The sequence below is a fragment of the Amphiura filiformis genome, chromosome 10 (assembly GCF_039555335.1).
Source record: "Amphiura filiformis chromosome 10, Afil_fr2py, whole genome shotgun sequence".
Classification (NCBI taxonomy): domain Eukaryota; kingdom Metazoa; phylum Echinodermata; class Ophiuroidea; order Amphilepidida; family Amphiuridae; genus Amphiura; species Amphiura filiformis.
This window is the reverse complement of record NC_092637.1, coordinates 42,476,431-42,490,140: the sequence shown is the minus strand read 5'-3', so window position 1 is coordinate 42,490,140 and position 13,710 is coordinate 42,476,431. Positions and strand designations below refer to the sequence as shown.

Sequence of the window (13,710 nt, the reverse complement as noted above, 5' to 3'; positions counted from 1 at the left end):
ATTATAATTAATAACAATAACTATAGCTGTTTAATTATAATTGTTAGATTTATAGCTGTTGCAGTCATTCTTGTACTACATGTAGCAATTGCTTCAAGAGGTTTTAAGCTCGATTCCTCATCGCATAATAATGGTTTGTTATTTTGTTTGCTAACAGCATTAAAAAAGGTTGAATATTTATTAAACTATCCGATTATCCATCTTTCAAATTTAGTAAAATGGAAATGGTACAGTGGACTGAAATTCACTGTGTCCCAACCTTGAAATTGGATTTAAGCCTAAACTGAATTCGACCAAAATACTGATCATTATATTTTATCGTTGTTCTGCTGGTAAGTGCATTATGATTTTATGTTATATATTTGGGGAGTATGATGACACAGAAATATTCTGTTATCGACTTTGATCATGATATTTTAATTTTAAAAAAAATCTATTCAGTCTAAAATTCAGGATATCTTAACGTAACGAATAATATTCTTCCTTTTATTTCTGTATAATTTGTTATTATAAAAAAAACCAATAAATAGATATCGAAGCACCTGTTTTGGAATGTCCTCAAGACATCACAAGTTACGCTGAAAGTACAGTATCTATTCCAGTAGAATGGATACCGCCCGTGCCGACTGACAATTCTGGAGATGTGTTAAGGACAAATTCAACCCATAGTCCAAATGACGTGTTCTTCGTAGGTAACACTACAGTGACGTACTCCGCTTGGGATCCTTCTAATAACAAAGCTGTCTGTAACTTCAATGTTATTGTAATATTGATTGGTAAGTTCATTTAAATTCAAGCGTGAAATAAGGGAGGAAAAAATAGTTCATTTCTTGTAACCAAACTGAGACCGTGTGAATGAAAATTTGATTATATAGTGATTAATTAAGTTAGTATTTTTGAACTTATGAAACAAATACTTGTAAATGTCTTGTAAATCGCTGGCTTGTTTGAATTTATTCTGTACTTATGAAACGAATGTGAATATATCTTTCAATTAGTGCGTTTTTATCGGGTTCGCCGTCGGACAAGTTTACAAATGGTTTAGAACTGTCAAGCTTTCGTCAGGAGTAGCTCTGACTTCTTCAGGACAAAGTACCTAAGTCATCTGTTTCTGCTATCTGCAAAATTAGCAGATAGGCGAGGTCTGCTTGTTTTTTGTAGACAAGAGGCAGTCTTCAGTGAACGGCTCTTTTCAGAACCACCAAACCTTTAATTTAGCAGATGGGCGAGATCTGCTTGTTCTCTGTTGACAAGGGACAGTCTTCAGTAACGGTTCTTTCAGAGCCATCAGTACGCATGGGCCTGCCTACATGTCTCATTCTTAGGTACTTTGTCCTGAAGAAGTCAGAGCTACTCCTGACAAAAGCTTGACAGTTCTTAACTTGTCCGACGGCGAACCCGATAAAAACCCACGAATTGTTATGAATTCCCGTCGTAAAAGCCTATTCAAATTATTTTCCTCATACAGTTGACATGCTCTGTCCAGATAACTATCTTGACCATCCGACTGATCCTGGAATGCCTACTGCTGAAGTCACGTGGCCCGATATAATAGCCAATGATACAACAGGAATTTTGAACGTGACATGTAATTATATGTCAGGCGATGCCTTCCCATTTGGGACCACGAACGTAACATGTTGGGTCGAGGATGAAGATGAGAGCATACGAGCAAGTTGCTACTTTGAGGTTAATGTCATTGGTAAGGAAAATAATTATGATACTTCTCTAAAAAATATTATAGGATAAAGACGGGAAATTTCATTATGTGATTTATTGCCGGTATTTGTGACAGAGCTATGGAGATTCTGTTCTGGTATTGTTGCAGCCGATTTCATATTATGACGCATAGAACATGATACCCGATAGCACGATCTGGTCCGTGGAGGCCAAAGGAGACTTTTTGTGAAAATTGAGTTACTATAATTACCTTCTACAAAACAAACATAAGGCTATCATAAAACTGGAAGCATCAAAGGTATATAATGAAAGACAAAGATAAAAAGACTAGTTTGCGTCTGACGTCACTGTCAATCAAATTCTCTACGATCCTTGATTGGCTAATAGCGTGTATAAGGAAGGTCAATTCGTCTGGCTGGTGCCGATCGGAGAAAAGGAATAGCAGTGAATGGCGAGGATGGCGAAAATTACGTACTTTTACAAGGCGAAAAGCAGCTTTTCTAGGCATTTGGTACCTTCGGTTAAGAAAGTTTCCTACTATAAAGACCTAACTTTTGAGATGGTTTGCATGTCGAAAGGTGCAAAATTAACAATAAGGCGCCCGGTTATAAATCCGCGTTCAGCAAGTCATCATCACGACACTTGTAAACAAACACCGTGCTCGAAGTTTGATTGACAGATGACGTCAGACGCAAACTGGTCTTTTTATCTTTGTCTTTCATTATACCGGTAGCATACTTGGTTTTAAAGGTTTCTTATGTATTTTATTGTTTTTTCTTTATATTTATGCCTTTATCTCCATTTCAAATTTGCCGCCTTTGGCCTCCATGGACCAGATCATGTCACATATTACGGTTTCTTACCACACATATTGAATTTAAGGATACGATACATGATTTACCGACAAGTGACTCATTTCGGAATGCGATCATGAATTTTGAAGAAAAAAAGTTTCCACAGGCTTCGTTGGGACTCGAACCAACGATTCTAAACTTCCTTCGATTACGCGTCTAGTGCTTTACCGCTCGGCCACCGTGGCAGTTGCGCGGATGAGTGTAATGATAAAAGATAAATCTTATAATGCCATCTTTAGCCTTTTGTTTACTAAAAAAAGACGCGTTTTGTAAAGATAAATTAGCCGTTTTATGCATAAATAGCACGAACGTTTGGGAAAGGTTTCAAACAAATAATAAAGACACTGATGTGATGATGAAATTGCGTAAGTCGGGAATTATCTGCGTCGCAATGTTTTGTTTTGGTTTTAGGAATTTGACCTTAAAATTTACGACTTCATGACATTATCATTCGAAATCAACAAATGATATTTCAACACTATATGCTCTCATTCTTTCTCTAGAATGTTTTGTACATGTATGTGAAATAGCTTTAACAATGGTTTGCTGCATAATGGTAAAAATAGCCTTGACCTAAAAAAAGGGCGAGAGGTACCATATTTACGGATTCAGGCTATATTTAAAATTGATATAAAACGTTTGTTTTTTGATCGATTACAAAATGAATTTTTGTCGTATAAAGAAATTGTATCTGGCGTGAATTACACTACAGTTTTTATTCCTAGGGCTCTTTAACTTCTTCAAATATTTTTTTTAATGATAGAGTGAATCCCCTGGCCCTCTATAATTACGCACAAAAGATCGAGTTCCCTTAAACTTATCCGATTTGTCGTCTTTTGAATGGAGAGAAACAGAAAGGGCACTGTGCTGTATTTAATTTTGAACCCTTTGCTAAAACCCGTTTCCTAACTCTAAATAAATCCCTTGCTTTTTCATTTAAGTCCAAAACTGAACCAGATACTGATCACCAGACTTTACCATTATGTCATAATTTATGAATGAAGATAATAGAAATAATAATAGTTATATTAACCCCACTAATGATTGTATTAAGTTTATTTCTTTACATCTTGTTGCTTAAAAAAATAATATGTAGATATCGAAGCACCAGTTTTGGAATGTCCTCAAGACATCACAAGTAACGCAGAAAGTACAGCACATATTCCAGTAGAATGGATACCGCCCGTGCCGACTGACAATTCTGAAGATGTGTTAAGAATAAACTCAACCCATAGTCCAAATGACGTGTTCTTCGTAGGTAACACCACAGTGACGTACTCCGCTTGGGATCCTTCTAATAATATAGCTGTCTGTAACTTCAATGTTATTGTAATATTGATAGGTAAGTGTTTAAATACAAACGTGTATAATAATTTATATTGATGTGGCAGCTGGTATTTTGTAACATATGCACCAATACCTAGTACATGTGATTTAAATTTAAACTTTAGATAAAAAATACTTTTTTTGACCTCATAGGTACTCGTAGGCACAAAATGAATTAATTCCGGATTAGTTTGCAAATTCAAAATCCAATTCAGTGTGAAATTGGGTCCCATCTCCCGACTGGGTAGTACACTCTGAGAGTGTCACAAACCGTAAAACCTTAAAATGGCAGTGCGCCCTCGAAACTGAAAGTTACAATTATGCAGGGTGAATATTTGTTAAAACCCATGCAGTGCGGATGAAGTTTGTTCATATAATGAGAGAAAATATCGGATGAAGTTTGTTCATATAATGAGAGAAAATATACCATTTCTAGGCATCTAAATAGGGATATATATATTAACTTGGTCAATTTCAGCTTTTTAGATGCCACACAAACAAATATTTCCTCGTCGTATTTCCATGCATAGTGGTATATATAACAAATAGCGTAATGGCCGTATAGCAGTTGCAATAAACGTAATTGTATTGAATAACTTTTTTGAGTCTAAATCACCCTTATTCGATCGCATGCTCCAGCGTCAAATCGAGCCCAGTTGATACCAATGCAACTTTCTAGTGACATATCTGCATTTTAATGCATTTAATAGATGTAGCTGTAAGGCAACAGGTAACAAAAGCTCGTGCGAAAATATGAAAAAAAAAATATTTCGGGAGTATCACATTGATATGGAGTAGTAGCCTATGTACAGTACAGATTGGTTTATTTTGTCAATTTTTCAGAAAGCTCACCAATCAGTACTACCACCATCATCATCATCGCTGCAGCTGTTGGAGGTGGAAGTATTGCAGGGGCTATTTTAACGTGCCTCACTGTCACGTACGTGTCGAGATAAAATATTCGTACAGTGACAATTAACCATCCGTGTAGATATGCTTTAATAGTAGACAGTAGACAATGGTAGAACCTTTCTTACGGTCACATTCAGGTAAAAATGTCAATTTTTTTATTTTTGAAACGCACTCTACTTCATCAACACTTTTATCTCATTGCACGATCGTGACAGTGAGGCACGTTAAAATAGCCCCTGAAGTATTGCCATTATCATTGCAGCAGTAGCTATCATGTGTTGCAAAAGGTATGGAACTTTTGATTTTTGGGTACCTGATCCAATTCTCGCTATTCGCAATAGGGGCGCCGCCAGCGGTTTGCGATGTAATCGTGATGTATCATGGGAAAAGGTCGACATCCAAGTCCGCGCAATACGAATATTACCATGCTATTACATAGGAACACGTGACAATATTTTTTAGTTTATCAAAATAAAGGTGTTACACGCGAATCGATACTCAATAATACTTAATAATGTGATTTGAAATGTGCACAATTATTTTTTTCTCTATCGATTTGCGTGTATTACCGTTATATTGACGAACTAAAAAATATTGTCACGTGTTCCTATGTAATAGCATGGTAATATTCGTATTGCGCGGACTTGGATGTCGACCTTTTCCCCATGATACATCACGATTACATCGCAAACCGCTGGCGGCGCCCCTATTGCGAATAGCGAGAATTATACTATGCTTATAGATTGTTCTATCCGTCACTACCACAATGGGTCCAAATAAACCTTCAAAATCTCGAAATGTGCCAATTTTGTCACTATAGCCATTTGTGGCAGGTTTTATTTGATTTACGAGCATCTTAAAATTGACACTACATCACAATGCATTTCAATTCGGTTTTTTGATTTTTGATGCTTATAAAGCTTATTCATGTAGAAACATTAAATAACGTGTTTCTGCTGCGCTTATTTTTTGAGGTGGTATGCCTACTAAAAGATAAAATCATTACTCCTGTTTGTTCGAGATCACAAAATACGGGAAATTATTTCCGGTCTGGTGCCGTATTCCATTCAGGCTTCGGCTTCATGGAATACGACGCACAGTGTCTTCGACCCTATATCTTCATGGCAGGAATCGCCATGGTAGGTTAAATCCACAGCCACGATTAGCCATTTGGTTCAAACCTTTAAAGCTCTTTTAAACTAATAATTAGTCGAGGGACATAACTAAGGCTACTCACAATAGCCGGGTAATCGATCTTGGTTGTGCGTGATTAAGCTTGTATACCCCATTGAGGTCAATGGTCATCGACTTTTATACTGCCTACAGTGAGTGCAGCTGTACTACACGCTGCACGCTGTAGTCCATAACAGGACCAACGCAATATAAAATGGTCAAATTTTGAGTTCAAAGCGCACGGCCAATTTTCAAAGCGCATTCTAGCGACTATCATATCTGTTCAACACGTATTTCCAAGTTTATGAGACCAAATCTGGTTTCTTGAGAAAAAATCATGACGGGAGATATTCATCATTTTCTAACCCGGTATCAGAAGATTTTCGTCTGATATCAAAATCGTGCATAGCAATTCACGTGTATCGATCCCGTGTATTCATTTTAGTGTCCCTTCTGCACCAAATAATTATTAGCCAGGCGGTGTCGGTGTGCGACGCCAAATCATAGATATTTCCCTGTATTTCGTGAACAAACAAGAGGTAACTAATAGTATTAATTGTGATGTGCTTTGCAGGAAAATGAAGTCAGAACGAACATTCTCCATTCATTCAATTGAGTTTCCGCCTAAATCTGCGCAAGATTTAAACGATGCACCACACCAACAACAAAAGGTTACAGGATATGACGTAGCTCTTGATAATCTAGATAACAGGGGTTATGAAAACACGGAAGTCGACACCGCGATTCCGAACTGCTACGAGGATTTTTAAACGTTCCGTCGGCAATGTATTATGGTCAGCTGGTTAGGAAAATAGCCCGCCCGATGACTCAGTAGCCCGTCTCGGACGTGCGGACAGACTTATTGGATTGGCTGGTTAGGAAAATAGCCCGTCCGATGACACAGTAGCCCGTCTCGGACGTGCGGACAGACTCATTGGATTGGCTGGTTAGGAAAATAGCCCGCCCGATAACTCAGTAGCCCGTCTCGGACGTGCGGACAGACTCATTGGATTGGCTGGTTAGGAAAATAGCCCGTCCGATGACTCAGTAGCCCGTCTCGGACGTGCACTATTTTACACAGTGTTAAAATATATACCTAAATGAAATAGATATTTTGTGATTTTCCCAAACTTGCAGTTTCTCATCGGTCTTAAGAATAATTAGAGTTTGGAAGTATATGGATATGATTCACGAAATGAAGTAATGCGCCTGAATGAATTAGTTTTAGCCATATTTTTATTTTCATGTTAATCATCACTTTAAAAAAAGTGATGATTAACATGAAAATGATATGATTAGCATTTATGTAGCAACTGTCAGGAAAAATGTATTTCACTTTGATAATTTTAATAGTAGTAGTAGTATAATATCTTTATACTAGCATTTGGCAGTAAATGTCCAACTACGAATTACTATTAGCCTATTTCCAAACACTGATTAAAATGTTTTATTTACCAACTCAAGTAAATACATAGGCCCCAAAATGAGCAAGGCATCGTATAACACCATGAACACAGAGAGTGTGCATGCAATAATATTTCGTGCCGTAATATCACTTGGATGATAACGGACTTTCTGTCCAGCAGATATCTGCGTCGTCTTTTGTTCATTTTTTTTACAAATGAGATGTTAAATCAAAGAGGAAATTATTTGTAACAAAACATATAATTCCGATTTTTGTTTAATTATTATGAGCAGCGGCGACTTAAAATACTGAGTAGGTACTGTTTGTGCCAAGTATAGTTCTGGTTCCATGGCAACGATCTGGCGGCGCTTGTGTCACGTTAAGAGGTTGTTTGGAATGACAGGTGAGTCAGGGGTCAAAAACAAAATTTTTACCTTTTTGACCTCAGCACATGTGTATGTATGATCTGCCATACAAAAATTAAAAAAACAATACCTCAAAGTATCATTTTTTAATGTTTTTGTCATAATCACGCTTTTCTACAAATTTCATCTGTTTGTACCGGGGCGTGTCTGTTGCCAGGTAGGCCTACATGACAGCATAGACACACGTTACAACCTTGAATAATAATACAGAATGACGTTATATTCTTCTTAACCTATCTTAGAACTGCCTATTATTTCAATTGTTATACTGTTCTGGTTGGTTTATTGCATATACTGTATAGAAATTATGCAATATGACGTCGAGCATGACAGAGTCATCTTCATTCAAATAAAATTCAGGTACCCGTAAGGTACCACGGAGCAATTCGCACGATAATACAATAAAACAGATGAAAGGTATGAATGGTTGTGGAATCGAATTGCAGACCTGTCCCTCTGTCACCTTAGAACTGCATCTCGTAGGCAATGGTAGGTAATAAACCAACCGGAACGATATAACAATTGAAATAACAGCATGTCTTGGTCTCAATTCAAGATGTGCAATTTGGACACACCTACTCGTTGGCTGATTTATACTTCAACAGTTCCTCAAAGTGATATCAGAAAAGCCACTATCTCATTGTTCATTGTGCTCGCATTATATTTTGTTCATGGCTCGGCTTTTAAAACTCCCACACATCACAATAAGGCTATTGAAAAGTGTATAGAATAGCTAATGATAGACTGGTCCCTGCGATTAGTCGCGGACCCGAGCGACAATATAGTAAACACATCGAGTTTATAACACAAGTGACAGTAGTCGTGAATTATGGAGGGTTTCATTGAACTTCTACCAGCAAAATATGGAATAATACTAACACAAGACACCAATCGAGATGATGATACCAGCCATAATGGAAGGCTTGTATTTGACCTTCTTATGAATCCAATTTCGTGGCGAGAAGTTAAAAAGGTAATGTATATTTCAAGAAATTTGGGTTCAAAAATTCCGTATCAGCTCGTATCATCAATTCCGTAAATATGGCGTATAGAGGCACAACTTGACAATAAACTGAACTATTTAAACGTAAAGGACGCACTGGATACACATAAATTTGTGTTTCCTTGCTGGCGGAATAGTTGTAAAACTCTTTTTGTCAAAAAGTTGGACAATTTATGAATTATGATTGGCAAAATAGCGAAAGGAAATAGACTTTTCCAACCATGTAAAACTACACTGGGTTGTTGACATGGTCGACATACATTAAGACATACGCATGTTCCTAAAGTAGGAGGTAAGTACTATAATTAATTGTTTAAAGTGCTCAACATACCAGCAAAAAGTCATAGGGTCATCAGAGTACAGGGACTTTGTGAAATACTGGGTACAAAAATAAAGTGCGTGAGCCGATATGCAACATCAAATATAAAAGCCGATATACATAATTTCCCATGACCTTACAGAAGTGATCGTGCTCAAATATAAAACTATAGAGTTTGGTCCTTGATATGCACCATCAATTGTGTACTTGTGATCAATATTGCTAGGCAAACAATCACAGCAAACATGCCAAAATCCTCCCATTTCTCCTCCATTTACACACATATAAACCCATCCCTTAATGGGCTGCGTGCTGGCCATTGGCTTCAACATATTATTCAAGTTTTAAGATATTACACGGAAAAACAGTGGCATGATCGACGGGAATTATATAAATAAACATTATTTTTCATCAGGTTCGCCGTCGCAAATAATAAAGGAGACAAGGAGACAAAGTGATCCCGCCTGGGAATCGAACCCAGGACCTCAGGTTTACGAGACCTACGCCTTAACCACTTGGCCATGGGAGCTTCATGATTAGGCTGGTTGAAATTCGAACCCATAAGCGGTCACTTAAACTTATCTCCTCCCCGCAAATAGCCCATAGTAGCTAGGGCCGTAAATGCGAGATATAAATTGCCATCCTCCCTGTGAGGAAATATAACACGGAAAAACAGTGGCATGATCGACGGGAATTATATAAATAAACATTATTTTTCATCAGGTTCGCCGTCGCAAATAATAAAGGAGACAAGGAGAAAAAGTGATCCCGCCTGGGAATCGAACCCAGGACCTCAGGTTTACGAGACCTACGCCTTAACCACTTGGCCACGGGAGCTTCATGATTAGGCTGGTTGAAATTCGAACCCATAAGCGGTCACTTAAACTTATCTCCTCCCCGCAAATAGCCCATAGTAGCTAGGGCCGTAAATGCGAGAAATAAAGATATTTTCCCAACTTCAAGAGCTATCTTAAGAACCACTGAACAGATACTAGGCTTGTTTGTACTCATTTTAATGCGTTTTTAATACATGCTGATTCCAAATATGGTCATGAACATTTACGATTCTAAAAATTTTGAATTTGAATTTTATTAAACTTGTCGTCTGCTGTCGGCACCCGCGTGGAGAGAGTTGTGCTTGTTATGTGCCACTCATAGTGCACTAACGTCCACGGCGAATTCACCGTGGCCTTCCCAGCCATAAACCCGCTTATTGAAGATTAAACCGATATATGCAGTACTTAACCATTATATAGTAATCTATTGTCCAATGCAAATTTATTACCACCTGATAATATTGATCCAATGAGCGACCGAATTGTCCGCTACGGACGACTAATCCAATCGATAATGACTCTATTGACATGTACGAGCAGAGCTCTACTGACCGAGTTTTGGGATATTTTTCACTGGTTTGCAGCTGTTTGCTGTCATTTACTCATCAAGGCGGACGACCGTTATTATAAGGACTATGCCAATTATTTAAAGATTGACATGTAGAGAATAAGCCATAATTGATTGACAGAAAGTACTAAATTTGTACCTATGACGGTTTTATGACACCAATCTTCAAAATACGATTAAAAAATGGCTGCCCGGTGAAGTAAAATGTGCATTGGAATAACACGGCGAGTTTGGATAGATGGTAGGATTTCTTTTAATAAAATGTATGTTCCCCGTTATTAAAGCTTGTACCGGGTTGAAGATTCAGATATTTGGAAAAGAATAAGTAATTGAAACATAGAGAAAGCACTAAAATCATAGCTTTTTGATATATGATACTAACTAATTTAGTTCAACCCGTATAGCTACAACACAGCGCTACCAGTAGGGTTCAATTGCCTATTGTGAGTGCCCCTGTGTTGTGTGCATACATGTAGTTAACAATAACTGCATGATGTGTATTACAACAAGATCATAGTCTTTACAAAAGCATCAGAAAAGTACAACTTTGTCATATTCTAGCTTCTCAGTTACTTGCCACTACGTAACAGCTGTCGTTGTCAAGATATTAAATCAACTTGATGATCAACAACACAATTTCTGCCACTTTTATATACACAAAACAAAACAAAACCACCAAGCGTAGTAAGTTATGTTAAAAGTAATGTACTTCTAGGCGGATTCAAGTCAGTGTCATTTGATTTCTAGTTTTGATTAGTCTGCCAGGGGCCTGTAAAAACAAGCAAAACAAATATTCTGAATGACAAGAGCTATGAGATTAGACTGTTAACAAAATAAATAATGTAAAATATAGCCATATAATGCTACAGAAAGAATAAAACATTTGGGTAAAAAAGAGCCATCCTGCTGCATTATTGTCTTTATTATCAAAGGGTAGTTGTTAAAAACATACTGATCTACAATTTGTTATACAGTCGTCTTAGGGCATTTAAATAAAGGCACTTAATTTAATGCCCACGTGACCAGATGGGCGCTGACATTACAGCGTCTAGACAGGATGTCTGGAAAAGTGACCTGTTATCTCAAGGACAATATTGTTCAAGGTTGCGCCGCAGGCTTACAAAGAGACAATATTGTTCAAGGTTGCGCCGCAGGCTTACAAAAAAACAATAGCAATCAAGCTTAAACTTTAAATTAGCACCCGATAGAGGGCAGGGCCTGAAGAATGAGGGAAATTATGGGGTAAATATTTAACGGAATAAACTGCATAATCATATTATTTAGATTTATTCCGTTAAAAATCTTATTTTAACTTATCAAATTACTAGTTTTTATATTCTATGGTGTCAAATATTTAATATGTGATCCTGTCTTCTGGAGTACAAGAGTATACTCTCACATGATACTTAATATGTGATCCTAATACAGTATCTCATATTAGTTTTCATGTTCTCCTACCCACTATGGGTGGTATCTCTTAGCATTGTAGCACATCTACTGATCACTTGGTGGTCTTGGTATGGCGGCGCCCATGGGTCACGTGGGCATTAAATTTAGTGCCTTTTATTTAATAAACATTATTATTAAACAGAAAAGTGCTGGAAAACACACGGGGACCACCATAACTTCTGAACCGGTCTCTATATATAACTCTGTAACAAAGCCAGTGGGCCCAAACTAAGTCTCAAATATTTCACAAACCTTAAATCAAATATTGGAAATTATTTTCAAGAGTTTAGAATGTTTACGAAACAAAGACTGGATTATATCCATATATTCTACAGACAGAATTAATAATTGGGCAAAAAAGAGACAACCTGCATGAAAAGATGGACTTTTCTGCATTTCCTTGGAACTGAATATGGATTGACTTTATTATCAATTAATAACACACTCATCTAGAATAATTACGCACAATCTGTTACGTAGCTGCAAATTATTGCATTGTTACAAATTATCATAACTCAGAAAGTACTGGAAAACACACGTGACCCCACTCCACCCCAGTGAACCTTGGCAACTAACCGAACCGGCATCTCCGTATTAACTCTGTAACAAAGCCAGTGAGTTCAAACTAAGTCTTATATATAGGCCTATATTTCACAAACCTTTCGTAGTTGACATGACATTGGTTGGCATGTCAGTAGTAACATTTCATGCATGTGGAATAGTAGGTATCCGTACGTTGTAATTCCAACTATACTCTTCTTTGCCTCGGCATATTTGACACTCCAAGTTTCAGTTCCTAACAATCTATATTCAATATGAAAGCCTTCTACCGGTAGTTCAGGAGGCCAAGCCCAAAAACACTGGACGAACCAGAAGTAACAAAGCTAGTGAGTCCAAACTTAGTCTTAAATATTTTAAAAACCTTTCGTAATTGGCATGCCATTGGTTGGCATGACAGTGGTGACATGTCATGCATGTGGAATAGTAGAAATCCGTACGTTGTACATTGTTCCTCTGGTTAGCCCTTCCAACAATACCATTCTTTCATTTGCCTCGGCATATATGACACTCCATGCATCATTTTCTGACAATCTATATTCAATCTGAAAGCCATCTACCGGTAACTCTGACGGCCAGTACCAATGCACTGTAAGACTTGTTCTGTATGGCACTAAACTTGAGTCATATATAATATTTATAGTTGAACCTGAGTAAGAAATTAAAAAGCAAATAAAGTGTCACCTTGATATTTGGACTCAGCACTACTTCATATCGGGTTACTTAAATATTATGCCCCAAACTGAATCTGATCTGCACTATTACTGTACATCATTGAATTGGCGGCTGAAGTGAGGTGAGGCGGAATTGACAATGTCACTCTAATTTCGTCGTTCCGTAATAATCAAATTTTAATACTAGTAAATATGCCATCTCCTGAATGTTAATACGTCCGTTGTGTCAATCTTGACCAATCAGACCCTTGCACCATAATGCTGGATGTTAAAACCTGAGCTGTTGCTGAGCAAGTTGATGTTCGGTTGCAGTGGCCATGACCAGGGCAACATCAGGACGGGGTTGTGTTGTGTTTGTGAGTCTGTCGTAAGAAATAGTCAAGGGGGATTCAAAGGTTTATATAATTACGTAACAGGTTTATATAGCTCCTCTACAACTCAGTGCAACACGTTTGCACCCCGGGTTTGCACCTTTCCCTTTTTCGGGAGAGCAATTTCCAGTCACCAGCATGGCCCACACATTGCCTA

The 13,710-nt window shown here is 37.5% G+C and overlaps 1 non-coding gene across 1 annotated transcript; it reads right to left on the bottom strand.

Annotated features, from left to right (window-relative positions):
- Positions 1-9,860: 9,860 nt before the first annotated feature.
- Trnat-cgu (transfer RNA threonine (anticodon CGU)) lies at positions 9,861-9,934 on the bottom strand. The gene has a single exon. It is a non-coding gene; the product is annotated as a tRNA-Thr (tRNA).
- Between the last annotated feature and the right edge of the window lie 3,776 nt (positions 9,935-13,710).